Here is a 17,376-nt window from a genome sequence, read left to right on the forward strand (position 1 = left end):
GAATGTGCTTCTTTATGTTCACCTCCTCTCTGCTCAGGACTCACCACTCAGAGCTCAGAGCTCACTGTTCAGAGGTCACTTTTCAGAGCTCACTGTTCAGAGCTGACAGGCGAGTTGTGAGTGTCAAATTTAGACACAGTGCAGATATAGAGGTATTAGACACATAAGAGTACTAGCACCTGGTATTGGTCGAAGTTGGTAAAGTTTTCAGACATTGTGACCTATGTTGATCAGAAACACTGTATACATTAAATATAAAATGTGGTCTTTTAATGTTTTTATTTTGCCCTTGTCTGCAACTGCATTTCTTACATAGTGAATTCATTTATAGTCATTTCAGATGTTTTTTTTTTGTGTTTTTTTTTTTTATAGTTAGTTAGATGCCTTACATCAATTGACAGAACATTCAGAAACAAACAATTTTGCAAATGGCTGTAAAAATCCAATTATAATTGTTATTGTAAACAAACAAAGCCTTTATGTCCATCCTGATGGCGCTGTCCTCTCAAACCTGGAACAATGTCTCTCATCCACAGCGGCTTTCAAACATGAATCACAAAACATTACAGATACATGATAATAAGTCTATTCTTCCTCAGGTCAGCGCTCAACAGAAATAATGTTTTTCAAATCATTACAATTTTGGGCTTAGAAATCACAATTATTTGAAAACGGTTTCATTTTCCTTCATGCGTACTTTCAGTGTGTATTAGTGTTGTCAAGAATCAATACCAACATTTGAAACTCAATTTTGATACTACAGAATAGACTCGATATTTGTTACAGATTTTGATAACCATATTTAAAAAAAGCTCTTTTTTTAGACAATATTGTACTTTTCAACACAAAATAATAGTATTTGTATATTACACCACATTTTAGCGGAAAAACTAAGTCCAGAGGCATGAAATATCTCTTAAATAGTGAAACAAATATGATTCCTGCTGTGACACTCCTCTGTGAGTTTATGGATTAAACAACAGTGTGGAGCAGCGAGGACAACAGGAGACGAGGCTTAAAACTTCTGTCTGTCACAGTCCAACTGAAGGTGAGCGTGGAGTTGTGCAGCAGAGTTCATTCACTTGTCCTCTTATCCTCTATTCTCTCTGCACGCAAGACAGGGCTCGTAAACACAAATCATGTGTGTACATGAGCAACCGTGCCGTGCTTTGGCCCATCTGCTCCAACCGGGGTGAGTCCCACTCACACTGGACAAACGTACTGTGCTTTAGGGACTATCTGTGCTTGGGCATGGTTCGATTGGGCCACTGAGCACAGTCTTGGAAGTGATGTGCTCTTTGTGTGTGTTTGTAACTCAATAAAAAGCAGAGGAGTTTAGCACAGGGCCAGAGCAGACTTTGAAATCAGTGGCATCAAATTAAATGTGAAAGTGTAAATCATGTCTTTTTCCCCCACATCATCTACAAGTTTAATGTAACAACACTGTTATGTTTAGTTTATCTTATTCATAAAATGGAGATGGTTTTCCCCCGATGGCCACTGAGTTAAATATCACCACTTTTCATTACAATATAACATCACAGTCTTTAGCTGTTTGTAGTTAAAAGGAGTTTACTATTCACTACACTTGCCTGTAGTTTGCAGAACATTTTTAGTAGAGAGGGGGAAAATATCGAAAATAGAGTTGTTGTTTTTTTAGAAAAATGTCATGAGGCACGTATTATCTGCCTCTCTTGTGTCTCCCTGTGTGTTTTCCCCCTCCCACACCTGCCTGAGTCCGGAGCGGGGCGGAGTTGCTGGCTCCTCCTGCGCACCTGGAGTGCATCAGCGCAATCACCTCCACCTGCTGTGGAGCTTAAGATGGAAGAGCACTCGGTGCCAGACCGTCCGTGTGTCAACGTATATGCCTCAGTCTAGCTTTGTATTGGTGTTGCCTGTCCGCCCGTTACTTACCAGATTTCTGCTACCTTCCAGATTCCTGCTCTCGCTCGTCCCTGCTCCTGCTTCCACGCTCCAGCCCCGGTACAGTCCTCCTCACTGCCTTCCTCCTGCCCCGTCTTGGTCTCCGGCTTGCTTCCCGTCTCCGGCCCTGTCTCCCGCTCTCTGGACTATCCCTGCTGGATCTTCCCTGGCCCTGCTCCTGGTCCCCTCGTGCTCCGGCCCTGGCTGTCTTCGTGCCCGCTCTGGACATCTCTGCCTAGCGTGCTCTGCTCTCACCCTGAACCTGTCCTCGTCTCGGTCCTGGTTTCCCATCCCTGCTCGGCACCACTCCCGTCTGGTTTGCCTCCCGCTCCCCGCTCCCTGTGTGTGTGTTACATGAACTATTAAGACTGAACCTTTCACTAACTGTAAATAAATCACTGTAAACCTGTCCCGAGTCCTGCACGTCTTTGGTCTGCTACACCCACCGTTACGACAGAACGGTCCGGCCAAAAATGGACCAAGCAGACTCAGGACCGGATCAGGCGCTGCGCTACGCCTTTACCCACCACAAAGTGATTATTGGGCAGCACGACCAGTCCCTCCGGACTCTGTTGGACTATAACCAGATTCTTACTCAACAAGTGTCCCAGCTGACCGGTCAAGTCGCGGCTCTGCCCGCCACCTCGCCTCCGACCCCGCCTCCCGCTGCTGCCGCCGTCGGAACTGTGCCGCTGCCACGTTCCCCGGAGTCGAGGGGCACGGACCCTGACCCCTACTCTGGTCAGCCCGGCCTATTCCGGCGATTTTTATTCCAGTGTACGTTTTTGTTCCAGCAGTGCCCTGCCTGTTTTGACTCTGACGCCGCTAAAATACGATACATACGATGTCGCCGGCTGGCGGGGGAGTGTCTCTACTGTGGTGAGCGGGGACATTTCATTGCTGGTTGCCCGGTTCGGCCAAAAGGGGGAGCCCGCCAGTAGCACTGGGAGTACTGGTGGGTCAGTCTCACATCCCAGAAAGGAACAATAGACTTTTGTTGAACGCCTGTTGTAGCCCTCTTTGATTCTGGGTCCGAGGAGGATTTTATTGACAAACAGCTTGCGGAGCAGTGTGGAATTAAACTGGAGGTCCTGGAACACCCCCTCGATGCACGGGCACTAGATGGACGCTTCCTCGCCCGCGTGACTCAGGTCACCGTGCCTATAACACTCGTCTTATCTGGGAATCACCGCGAGGTTTGCCTGGAGCCCCACTTGCCACGCCCAGTGTCTGCACTCAGCCCTGTCACCCGGAGGGAGGGCCAACTCTACTTCCAGTCCCGCCTCGGACGTCCCAAATCTCTCAGCTGTTCCAGTGGAGTACCATGACCTCCAGGAGGTGTTTAGTAAAAGTAGGGCGCTCTCGTTGCCTCCACACCGGCCTTATGACTGTTCTATTGATCTCCTGCCAGGTGCCCCCTTACCGTCTAGTCGCCTATATAATTTGTCCAAACCCGAACGCAAAACTATGGAAGAATATATACGGAATTCACTGGCCGCTGGTATCATCCGCCCATCCTCCTCCCCCAACTAAAAAGGACAAGACACTACGTCCTTGCATAGACTATAGGGGGCTTAACAACATCACAGTAAAAAACAAATGCCCACTTCCTCTCTTGGACGCCGCATTCACACCCGTCCACGGAGCAACCATCTTTTCCAAGCTCGACCTACGGAATGCGTATCACCTGGTGCGCATAAGAGAGGGGGATGAGTGGATGACTGCTTTTAAGACCCCCCTCGGCCACTTGGAATATCTAGTCATGCCCTTCGGCCTAAGTAACGCCCCTGCTGTATTCCAGGCCCTCATTAATGACGTGCTCCGGGACTTTCTTAACCAGTTTGTTTTTGTATATCTTGATGATATTTTAATCTTTTCTAAATCTCCGCAGGAACACCGGCATCATGTCCGCCAGGTCCTCCAACGCCTACTGGAAAATAAACTGTATGTTAAGGCTGAGAAATGCGAATTCCATTCTGAGGAGGTTAGTTTTTTGGGGTTCATCGTGGGGCGAGGCCAGGTGAAAGTGGACACTGAGAAGATCCAGGCTGTCGCTAATTGGCCTATTCCCGCCAACCGCAAGCAACTACAACGGTTCATCGGCTTTGCCAATTTCTATAGACAGTTCATCTGCGACTTCAGCTGAGTCGTCTCCCGTCCCTGCTCGGCACCACTCCCGTCTGGTTCGCCTCCCGCTCCCCGCTCCCTGTGTGTGTGTTACATGAACTATTAAGACTGAACCTTTCACTAACTGTAAATAAAACACTGTAAACCTGTCCCGAGTCCTGCACGTCTTTGGTCCGCTACACCCACCGTTACGACAAAAAAATCATCAGTTTTATTTTCAAGTCTTTTAGTATTGATTATTATCTGATATTTTATACTTTTGACAACCTTATTTTGTAAGTTTGTACTAAGATTAGGACAAAATCCACCTATTTGTTAAGTGAGAAAACCAGGAAGCAGATATGAAATACACAAGTTTTCAGTTTCAAAAGTAATACAATAGGCCACATTTACACAGGCAACATGTACAAGAGAATACATTCTTTTAATTACCTCCTCCAAAGGCAGGGCACCCCGCTGCTTGTGTTTACACTGCACCACTCACTATTATCTACAATCCAACCCCCCTTTGTTATGTAAATAAATAAAACATGAATCCACTACCTTATAAAAGGGACGTGGTTTTCATATCTGCATTTCAGACAGTCCTCTATCACAGACAGAAGAGCAGATCTCCAGGTTCCTGACAGTTACAGCCAAATGGACTCAAATTCTTCTGATTAAACCTGCTGACACCTGCAGTAATGAAATATAAGGCAATGCTGTTTGAAAAATGGCTTTGAATTTTTTCCAAAGGATTTTTATAGAACGTTTCAAGTGAGCTACTGCAGCGGAAAAGACTTAGCTGGCACAGAACGCATTATTAGTGTTTCTTCTTCTAAACGTCATAGTTCTACAAAGAGGGAAAAAGACATCCTTTTCTTAGACTACAGTTTAAAGGAGCACTTTGTAACTTTATTGGTGGAGCAGCCAGTACCTGCTTAGCCTGGAATGTTCCACAGTGAGATTATCTTTAGTGCATTCATTCAATAATATGTTTTTATTGCTCAAACCTTGTGCAAATCATCAGTTTTTAGGCAAAGTCCTTGAAAAAGTTGTTTACCAACAGCTTACAGACTTTCTCCAAATGAAGAACTCTTTTGATGTTTTCCAGTCAGGTTTCAGACTGATAAGAGCACTGAGACTGCTCTTAAGTGACAAATGACATCCGCATGAACACTGATGAAAGTCTCAGTCTTGATCCTGTTAGATCTGAGTGCTGCTTTTGACACTGTGGATCATGGGATCCTCTTACAAAGACTAGAGGACTGGGAGGGCATCTCTGGTACGGCACTAAACTGGTTCATGTCCTATCTAGAAAACAGGGAGTTCTTTGTTGAAATTGGAAAATGTGTCTCAGATAAAATGTTCCTGACCTGTGGGGTGCCCCAGGGGTCAATGCTGGGACCCCTTGAACACCTTCAATCTCTACATCAGGGGTCTCAGACTCGCGGCCCGGACTTCTCTTCCGTGCCTGGCTGGCTGCCTCGTTTCTATTGGGCACACGCGGACATTTGTCCCAGCATGCTGCATTTACAACACTTTTTTTTAAAAATTGTTTTAAGTTGCTGCCGAGCGGGACATTATACATATATAAATGTATATAAATATATACATATATTTATACACACACGTCAGTGGCACTTAGAATCAGAATCAGAAGACTTTTATTGCCATCGTCTATGAACATAGTTCACAAACTAGGAACTTGCTTCGGTGATAAAGTGCAACATAAAGCACACTGAATAAATACAAATACAAATAAGGGCATGCACAAAGTTATAAAAAGATATTCTTACAAAAAATAAAATACTTTTAGGTAGAAAATATATACAACAGTGCAAACATGACTTATTAAAGTGACCGGTATTACATAGTGTCCAGTTTTGTGCAAATAATATAAAGTGTTCATGAGACAAACAGCAGAGGGGAAGAAACTGTTCTTATGATGAGAGGTTCTGGTCCTAATGGACCGTAGCCTCCTGCCAGAGGGAAGTGGCTCAAATAGTCCATGTCCAGGGTGAGAAGTGTCAGCTGCTATACGGCCTGCTCACCCTCGAGTCTTGGAGACGTACAGGTCCTGTAGAGATGGAAGGAGGCAGCCAATCACCTTCTCAGCAGAGCACACAATGCGCTGCAGTCTCTGTCTGTCCCTGGCAGTGGCCCCAGCGAACCACACAGTGATGGAGGAGGTGAGGGTGGACTCAATGATGGCCGTGTAAAACTGCACCATCATCTGGACCGGCAGCTTGTGTTTCCTCAGCTGCCGCAGGTAGAACATCCTGTTCTGGACTTTCTTGATGAGGGAGCTGATGGTCGGCTCCCACTTGAGATCCTGGGTGATGCAGGTGCCCAGGAAGCGGAAAGAGTCCACAGTGGTGATGGGGGAGTCCGTCAGGGTGAGGGGAGGCAGGGGGGCTGTGACTTTCCTGAAGTCCACGATCATCTCCACTGTCTTCTGGGCATTAAGCTCCAGGTTGTTGCTGCTGCACCAAGACACCAGCTGGGCCACCTCCTGTAGGCAGATTGTAGGCAGAGAGTTAATATGAGGTAATGAACTCAATGCAGCCTAATGTAGTCCAAAGTCACATAGTGACACCTGTCCATCGGCAATAACAGTCCCCGGTAACCCGGGACAATTATAAGGTCGCACTGTTAGTTGTGGATTATTGGCCGTGTCCCAATTCATCAAATGAACGTTCAAAGCTCTCTTCGATGTACCGTTTGAAGTGCCATTCAAAGTACCCGACCGACGAAGGGTAATCCTCTGCCTTCGTGCCGAAATGGAACACAGAGGTAGTCTGCAGTCACATAGCGAGACCTATCCTTTGGCAATAACAGTCCCCCGTAACCCGGACCCAAAGCCATATGTGGTTCGGTTATGTGACAGGAAGCGCTGCCAGGTCTCTAACAGCAAGGAGAGGGAAAGAGAAGCCATATCCAGAACAGTTCATGTTCCATTCATGTTCAGGACAATTCATGTTATTTATTACTGATTGATTGATTTGTTTTCTTATTCATTCTTAATTTGTTTATTTATTTAAAAAAAATAATAATAAAGAGATTTGAGAAGGTTGGATTTTTTTTTAACAAAGCTTTTCTTGTTGAAAACTTGAGGCAGCCCAGTCTCACCCAGACTCTGCCTTCTGCAGCCCCCAGGTAAATTGAGTTTGAGACCCCTGCTCTACATGCTGCTGTTAGGCCAGTTAATACGCAGCAGTAATGTGTCCTACCACAACTATGCAAATAACACTATATGATCTATGTCTCACTGGTAGCCGGTGAATATGGACCAGTGGATTCACTCTGCCACTGCATCCAACAGATCAGTGTGTGGATGCAAAACAACTTTCTCCAGCTAAACTCAGACAAGACTGAAGTCATCATCTTTGGTCCACGGAAACAAAGAGAAATTGTCAGCAGTCACCTCCAGTCTCTCTCTCTAAAACTTTCAAATCAGGAGGGATATAATGGTAATAATTGATTTAGATTTGACCTTTAACAGTCACATCAAATCAATAAGATCTGCAGCTTTTTACCATTTAAAAAAAACATAGAAATATCAAAGGTATACTGTCAAATCCAGACTTAGAGAGACTTATCCTGCATTTTTTCTCCAGTAGGTTAGACAACTGTAACGTCCTGCACACTGGCCTCTCCAAATGAGCCTTAACTTGTACAAACATCCACAGTGTCCTCGGTCGCGTACTTCTTTTGTTTTGTCCGTTTCGTCATATTTAAAACGCAAAACTGCTGCAAAACAGTGCGTAACAGTGCGCCCGAGGGCGGGCCGTCGGAACGTTAAGGGGATAAACACTTAGCATCATTAGCATCATTAGCGAGTCTTCACTCCACATCGGCTAAAACTCTGGTAGCGGGACATGAGGAGCCTGTCAATGACGTGGATAAGCTGCGCAAATACGTGTGTGAATCACATAATTGGCTGGAGCAGCTCGTCCCCGGTCACACTCACTGAATCACATTTAAAAATAGCGCAGAATGAATCGTTGTGTGTTTATTTTATTTTCAATTCCGGTTCGATTTGTTTGTGCGCAGCACAGATTTTCTGTGCGAGGAGACCGTGTCAGCAGTGCGCCATTGCGCACGCGCGCAGTTTAGAGGGAACAGTGGTCACAGCTCTAATCCTCTTATCATTCACTCTATGGTACTATTATTCCTGATTTATGTTTATTTATTATCCTTATTATATTTATTCCATTCTAGGGCATGTATCTGCGCCACTTTCACTTGGGCCTACTGGAGCAAAGAGCAGTAGTCTAGATGAAAGTGGACTAGAAGCAGTTAGTAGTGACAGTAATCCTGTGATAACTAAATGAAATCTTAGTTTGGTTAAAAAAAACAAAAACCGCTAAATCGCTAGATCATATTTTACAGGCTGTTATAGATGATGCAAAGATGCGCGCGTGCTGACGTCAGTGCGCACATGCGTGTTGTTGTTGCCAAGCACGTGTTTCTAACACTCTCGTATCTATGCAAACATTGCAAACCGGCTGCGACCAGAAAACTGTTTTTACGAACTTTTTTCGACATTTTCTTCGGAAAGAGAGATAACTTTTGAACATTTTCACCTACACTTCTGAACATTTTCACCTAGACTTCTAGACTACAAGACTTCTGGGAGAAAAAAACGTGAGGTTTGTGACTTTCCACATTCACGTTCGGGGTAGTTATTTCACAGTGCTTTTCTAGCAGCATACTTTTACTTTTACTTTACCTATTATTGAAGTAACAGTACTCTTACTTGAGTGAAAGTTTTGGCTACTTTATCTTCTCACTGTGAGTAAGATTACAAGCTTTTGTTGACAGTACTACATTATTTGAACATTTGTGTTTCTTGCAGTACTCTTTAAGATATGATTTCGTTGTGCTATTTTTGTGGTCTGTCATTTGAAAATACCACTTTTTATGCATTATTCAGTATTTTATCTTTTAAAAAAACAAACAAAACTATTAACCTTCTGGATTTAACCTTAGACTACCAGAAGACTATATGTTTTCACCTACTGCTTTTTGCATTGTTGCCTTTCAGCAGCTGAGAATACAGTGTTGTACAGGACACTTTAGAGCAGGGGTCACCAACACTGTGCCCGCGGGCGCCATGTCGCCCCCAAGCCCCACATGAGTCGCCCACAGACCGGTTCTAAAAATAGCACAACTCACTAATGAGCTGCATCTAAAATTTAATTTTATTCTGTTGCTATTTTTTTAATCACCCTTGCGTTTATATAGATTTAAAAATGACAATATCTTAAACATATGTTCATTATACGTGAAGTTTAGATAAGTTAAGGTGAACTTTGACCTACTCACTTCAAAGGTCAGTATTGTGCACGTGACAAAACCAGTGCTCCGCTCGCGAGCGCTGTGAGGATGCGCTGAATGCAGTTTCTTTGCAGGTACTGGGTACCCCTGTGCATAAAAGCACTGTAACATGTCTTCACTCTGCAAATATAGTTGACCTAAAACATGACAAATTCACTATATTAGTTCAGGGTAATACATTAGAGTTAGATAAATAATCAAAATACTGTTGATCAAAATCACTGTTGATCTAGTACTGCAGACATGTTAGACACTGAGAGGCCAGAATAACTGGGTTAAGCCAACTACCAATGTATTATTTCAAAACATTCACATGCATTTGGGTTTATTAAAACATAACAAAACAGTATCTTCTAATTTAACATGTATGCAAAGAGCTCAACAATTGCTGTTTTGCCATGTGCGTTCAGCTTTTGGCATAAACTGAAATTTTAGAAACGAACATGAGAAGCGTTTTGGTCTCTACAGTTTTGTCATTTTGGTTCCTTCTGTTGGGTTTGCTGTATTCTTGTATGTTTGTAGCATCAGTGTCTGACACAAATGTTTCTCTCCACAGATCTGTGTGAGACAAAGCCCAGCTCTGCTCCGGACGTCCAGACCTCCTGCACACGTCCTCACATCAGGAGCTAAGTCCTCACACACTCTTGCACATACAGACATACACATTTACACAAATACACACACACGCCTCCGCCTTGCCTACCCCCGCCGTGTCCCTCCTTGCTACCCTCGCTATGCCCCTACCCGCCACTTCCGCTATGACCCTCCCCGCTACCCCCGCCATGCCCACCTCTGCTGCCCCCGCCATGCCCCTTCCCACCGCTACGGCTACGCCCCTCCGTGCTGCTCGTGCTATGCGCCTCTCTACTCGTGCTAAGCTGCGCCGTATACGTCTTGCTGAGGCCCGCGTTGCTCCACATGCTAAGATCCACCCTGCTCCTTCTGCGATGCCCCTCCCTGCTCATCTTGCTAAGCTGCTCCGTATTCGTCTTGCTAAGGCCCCCGTTGCTCCTCCTGCTAAGGTCCTCCCTGCTCATCGTGCTAAGATATTCTCTGCTCATTGTGCTAAGGTCCTTTCTGCTCATCGTGATATGGTCCTCTCTGCTCATTGTGCTATGCCCCTCCCTGCTGCTCAGGTGATCCGTATTCATGTTGCTAAACCCCGTGTTGCTCCCCCTCCTGAGGTCTTCCCTGTTAGTCCTGCTATGCTCCTCCCCGCCGCTCCCGCCATGCCCACCTCTGCTGCCCCCGCCATGCCCCTTCCCACCGCTACGGCTACGCCCCTCCGTGCTGCTCGTGCTATGCGCCTCTCTACTCGTGCTAAGCTGCGCCGTATACGTCTTGCTGAGGCCCGCGTTGCTCCACATGCTAAGAGCCACCCTGCTCCTTCTGCGATGCCCCTCCCTGCTCATCTTGCTAAGCTGCTCCGTATTCGTCTTGCTAAGGCCCCCGTTGCTCCTCCTGCTAAGGTCCTCCTTGCTCATCATGCTAAGATCTTCTCTGCTCATTGTGCTAAGGTCCTCTCTGCTCATCGTGATATGGTCCTCTCTGCTCATTGTGCCACACCCCTCCCCGCTGCTCCCGCCATGCCCACCCCGTCCGCTCCCGCCATGCCCACCCCCATTGCCCCTGCCATGCCCTTCCCTGCTGCCCCCTCCATTCCCCTCCCTGCTCCTCCCTCTAAGCCCCTCCGTATTCGTCTTTGTGAGGCCCGCCCTGTTCCTTATGCTAAACCCCGCGTTGCTCCTCCTGCTAAGGCCCTCTCTGCTCCTCCTGCTAAGGCTCTCCTTGCTCCCTTTGCTACGCTTGCGGCTGCTACTGCAGGGGCCCTCAGATCATCCATGTCCCGTTTTCTGTCATTTCTGACTCCACAGATGCCAACTAACTATGACATATGACTGACTAACTATGACACTGTATCATAATATACATAAGTGTTTTGTTGTAAATAGTGTGATTCTTGTGTTCCGTGTGAAACAAAAAAAAAAAAAAATAATTAAGAAATCTGCAAAAATATGCCTGATGTTAAATTAAGTATAGTGTTGTGTGTATTACTGATCATTCTGTGATTTATGTTGTAAATAGCATGTAAATAGTGTGTGTTTAGTTCTTGTGTTTTAGTGTGAAGCAATCAAACAAAAAACATATAAATAAAATGTTAGGTATAAGATATTTTGTTTTCTGCTCCCCCTCTTCTTGTGTCGTGTGTTTGTTCCCACAGAGCTGGTGGTGACGAGGGCTCCTCCTGCAGCAGACCAGACCAACCCCTCTTCTCTGTTTTTGTGTTTTTGTGTTTGGGCAGCACGGTGGCAACTCTCATGCCTCACAGGAAGGCCTGTGTGGAATTTATCATGTTTCTCCCCGTGTCTGGATGGGTTTCCTCCGGGTACTCCGGTTTCCCCCATCAACTAAAACATGACACCCCCCCCCACCCCCCTTTCAAATCTTTCAAATAATATAATATTCTTAAAGCATACATGTTGTTTTTGTGATTCTTGTCAAATGCCAATTGAGTGTTTTTGTCCTTTGTGTTCAATGCACTTTGTTCAGTGGAATAGTTCTTGTGAAATATATATAACAGTTACAAACTAATAATACATTAACTTCCAGTACCTGGTTTTCATGATTAAGAGGTCACTATTGTAGCATTTGTGTACACTGCACATAGAGCTTTTATGTGTGGAGTTTGCATGTTTCTGCCTGTGTCTTGGTGGATTTCAATGAGCAACACACTAAACTTTGAGGTGAGAGAATTTTCCTTGTGTTCAAATTGATAGGTGACCAATGAGCAACTTTGTTTCAAGCATCACTAAAATAAACAAATCTGATTGCACAGTAGCCTACTGTTTGGCTCGAGACATAACAAGGGAGTGGTGCCAGGTAGAGACCGATATCCTGTTTAAAAATACAGAGGTATTTAGTGTGGATTTGCCAGGTGACTAGTTAATAGTAATTCCATAGTTTCCATAGTCCCCCCCTGTGTGTGTGTGTGTTTGTTTGGGTGTGTGGGTGTGTGTGTGGGTGGGAGGTCTGCACAACATCTTCATGAGTTCAGGTGCATTCCATAGGTGTGCGCCCCCTGGTGGCATGTGTCATTTACCTTCGCATTAGTAAATCAAGCTTGATTTACTAAGTTTGATGTAGTGCTGTACTGCTAGAAAATACCTTACAAAAATAAAATGAAATAAACTGGCACGGCATAGAAGGTAAACAGCGCCCACTACTGGTATTAAAGTGGTTTAGCCACAGATCAAATTGAACCTTCCCAAATACCGAATCATAAACTACAATATCCCACTTTATGTACAACTAATCAGTGTTCTCTGGTTTATAGACTATGAATGTAAAAATGACATTGTTACCTCTGTCTCTGTTATTACGTTTTCACAAGGTATATTTTGTTAAAGTTATGAAGTAGCTACAATTGAGAAAAACTCACCTTGAATGTTATATTTGCCTATTGATATTCAATCTAAACAGAAATAAACGGCTGTGACGAAAAAATAAAAAATAACGTACGTAATGCACGTAACGAACGCGCAAAAACACCGATGGAAGTATGGTCCGTGGTGTAGGCATGTCCCATTTCGACAAGATACACTACACTGAGGAGTACACATTTTTGACCGGGTACTTCGATTGGTACTTAGGGGAGTACTTCGAAGGGTACCTTTGAACGGTGCATTTGGCGAATTGAGACACAGCCTCTGACACAACTCTCTTCACCTGTACCCCTGTTTACCATGCACCTGGCAGTCTAAACCCAGGACTCATTGTCACACAGTTCTCCTCACCTGTGCCCTGTTTTTTTGACCAATCACCTGGCAGTCCAAACTCAGGGCACACTCTGACACAGCTCTCCTCACCTGTGCCAAACCTGTACCCCTGTTTACAATGCGCCTGGCAGTCCAAACTCAGGGCACACTCTGACACGCCTCTGGCACCTGCCTCACTCACTCAAGGTTACTTTTTGATTTTAACGGTGATGCATTTTTAAAGAGAGCAGGAGTCTGTGTGCAGCGGCGCCCCCTAGTCCATCTCTGTCAGCGGTGCGGGTGTTGGTGCGTGTCTGAGCGACAGTCCGGTAACTCTTTTTCAGTATATGACACGATCATTTGATTTTTACAACTCATAAACTAGTGACAGTATCAATGACCAACACACACTGAGGGGAATCTGTATCTGCACAGCTGCTCTATTACTGTACATTTACATAACATATCAAAACACAATATAAAATGTGTATTTGTATATTTGGATATAAAATATAGTCAAAACGAGTGGTATGGGTCAAAATAAATATATATTTACAAACCACACACTGCAAACAGTGAACAAACACACACACACTTCAAAATGTGTGCTAATGATTACGCGTGATATATTTGACCCACAATTAAGTCAATAGCAGAATAAACCACACTTACCGATCAGGAACAGCATCCAGTCCATCAGCACATAAGGTCCTCTGCTCCTGAGTCCACCATGAGATCTTCACTCGGTTCCACGAACCGCTCCGGGTCCGAGATGCCTCTAGTTTAAGACAGAACAGTACATCCAGAACACTGCTGCTCGGGTCCTGACTAGAACCAGGAAGTACTTCACACATGTGTCCTGTGCTCAGGTCTCTGGCTCCTGTGGCTCAGAGACTTTAAAGCAGCTCTGTGTGAACAAGTCTCTCCATGGACCAGCACCAAAGAACATCTCCCACATGTTAGAGCCACATGAACCATCTCACACTCTGAGGACTTCAGGGACCGGCCTCCTGCTGGTTCCAGAGTCAGGACTAAACCAGGACTAAACCAGGGCTAAACCAGGACTAAACCAGGACTAAACCAGGACTAAATCAGGGCTAAACCAGGGCTAAACCAGGACTAAACCAGGACTAAACCAGAACTAAACCAGGACAAAACCAGGGCTAAACCAGGACTAAACCAGGGCTAAACCAGGGCTAAACCAGAACTAAACCAGGACTAAACCAGTCCTAAACCAGGGCTAAACCAGGGCTAAACCAGAACTAAACCAGGACTAAACCAGTCCTAAACCAGGCCTAAACCAGGACTAAACCAGGACTAAACCAGGACTAACCCAGGGCTAAGCCAGGACTAAACCAGGACTAAACCAGGACTAAACCAGGACTAAACCAGGGCTAAACCGGGACTAAACATGGGGAATCAGCGTTTCAATTTTCTGCAGCTAAAACCTGGAAGTGTCTTTCTGAAGATGTGAGACAGGCCACGACTTTGACAATGTTTAAATCCAGGCTCAAAACAGTTCTGTTTATCTATGCATACGACTGAAAGGGTTTTATTCTTCTCATAAAATGTTAATTTTATGATTATTTGTTTTGATTTGTTTCATTGTGATTTTCTTTCTTATTCTGTAAAGCACTTTAAATTACTTTATGTACGAATTGTGCTATAAAAATAAACTTGCCTTGCCTAACCAATGTTTTTACCATCTGTGAGCAGAGACACCACAAATCTGGCTGCTGACTTTGTCTGGTGCTGTGTTTGGCTCCATGGAAATGAGTTAATCATGAAACCAAGCATTTGGCAGGCTGGAAAAGTTACATTGTGCACCTTTAAGCAAATGAAAGGTTTTTATCCAAAAATACTGTTTAAAAAAAAAAAAAAAAAAGAATAAAGAAAGAAAGAAAGAAAGAAAGCCAAAAACTGGTCAAGCACGCACCTTTATATTGACTTAAATATTTACAGTGACTGGTCACATCCACCTGGCATCAAGCATGACATAGGCTGACCAATAGATCACTGTTTTCTATTATGCTGGCTGTTATCAATTTAGTGGATTTTTTAAAGAAAATGACCATTGTTAATATGATAAGTTGGCTGGAGAAATAAAAAGCAGTTAAAGACTTCCAACTGTCACTAATAAAAACAATTAAGTTGAATTTTGTAGATGCTGCCCCCTTCTGACAGCCTGGTGTCTTGACATCTGCACGTTCTATCATCTGAAAACAACCAAAACGGAAATGTTTGAGTTTTGAAGAGATGCCCAAGTGCACTCTATTTTGTTCAAATAGTGGTCAGTTTAAAATTTTAATCCAATTAAAAGTAATAGCTGCATCCTACTTGACATGTAGGAAAGTTGAAGTTTGTGCTTGTTATAAAGGCACTAGAAATGCGAGACTTATCTGTGAATAACTCAAGTCCAAGTTCTGGTTTTATCTTCTTCTCCAACACTTGAGTCGCTCGGGGTGCCAGATCAGACCTCCTGCTGGGGTTTGACTGGATTCAGAAATCTGTCCTCATGATTAAAAAGCTTTTTCTCTCTGGCAACAAGCACAAACCAAGCCTGCTATGTTGTTTCAGAGAAGAAAAATAATTATGCTTTAACTTTGCTTGAAAAATTACGCAGTTTGCCCATTTTTATACTGAATCAATTTGACAACCTCACAGCAGCAAATCAGTGTGTAAATTGGTGCTATTGTTTTTGGACAAATTTTCAATCTGAATTTTAAATCGATCGTGGTACATTTTTATATTGTGTGTTTCTTTGAACTCCTGATTGTAATTATAAAGTCACTGCTCCGCGCTGGCTGAATTCACAAAAGACACAGTTTGTTCCTTATTTCCTAAAGTAACAGTAAAAGGTGATACCCGTTTAGTTGGTAAAGAAAGAAAATTATAAGTTATACACTACCAGTCAAAAGTTTGGACACACCCCCTCATTCAATGTTTTTTTTTTTTGTTTTTTTTTACTACATTTCAACATTTTATATACATGTGGAAGAGGTCATACGTATGAATAAAAAAATAGGTATAGCTCAACTAAATATGTTTTTTTTGTTGTTTTTTTTTTAATTAATATTCAAGTCATCAAAGTAGTTACCCTTTGTTTTGTCGACAGCCCTGCAAACCCTTGACTAGCCCTGTCACAATAATCACTATATCAACTTACTGTTCAGTATATTAAAGCTGGAACAATATATTTTTGGGGTCAGTATTTATTGTGTGGACTTTTTCTTTGCAAAACTGGAACATTTTTTGACTATATGATAAGATTTATGCCATAAAGGTTGAATTAATACATTACAGATGCGAACTAATGACTAAAGTGTTTCATTTGTTGTGGATCATGCTTTGTTTCATTGTGTTTCCATGCTTTTGTTATTGCCTTATTTCTACAGTCACTATGTTTTAATTTGAATGTGTCCTGTGTGCTTGTATTCTTGAGTTTTACTTTGTGTCATAGCCTCATGTTTCCCCATGTCGTAGTATTATTTTGCCATTTTTGATCACCTCCATGTGACATAATTTTGCTGTTTATTTATTGCAACTCTTTTCGTTTTTGTGTCAGTGGCATAAATTATCGTTTGCCGTCTATATTTACTTCAACAATATATCGAACTTCAAAATTTAATATCACGGCAGGCCTACCCTTGTTCTTCTCTCAGTGAGCTTCATGAAGTCTCCTGAAACGGTTTTCGGTTCACAGCTGTGCCTTGTCAGGGTCAAACCAGGGATCATGGCAAAGGGTGGCAAGTTGGATTTTTTTTTTTTTTTTTGTAATTCTCATTTTCTCATTTTCCTGACACCACATAGTGAACATAAAACAAATCATGACATAAGTTAAACACAAACACAGACTGTAGTTTTGATGTGTTCAGTGAGAATGTTCTAGGGAACGAGTCGGTTCTTTTAAATGTTTCCTTAAGTTTGGAATCGGATCTCAGTTTTTAAACGCACTAAATATTTTTCTTTCATTTTTTTAAGCATGTTTATACAGATTAACCAAAACAAGAATCAGCACAGAAGCAGAGCAGCCGAAAAGAGGGAGAGATTTGAGCACAAAAAAAAACAAATTTGGCATTGTAATAACTGTAAAATTATTATTGTAGTGCAACATTTTATTTCGATTCTGCATAATTCCAAAGCGTAAACTCACTCTCACTCTCAGATTGAACCATTTCAAACAGATCGAAGCCTTGGTCGTTTCTCTCAGTGATTACTTTGTTGTTAAAATGAGTTATCACATTTGCTT

This window comes from Periophthalmus magnuspinnatus, chromosome 20 (genome assembly GCF_009829125.3).
Source record: "Periophthalmus magnuspinnatus isolate fPerMag1 chromosome 20, fPerMag1.2.pri, whole genome shotgun sequence".
Taxonomy (NCBI): Eukaryota; Metazoa; Chordata; class Actinopteri; order Gobiiformes; family Gobiidae; genus Periophthalmus; species Periophthalmus magnuspinnatus.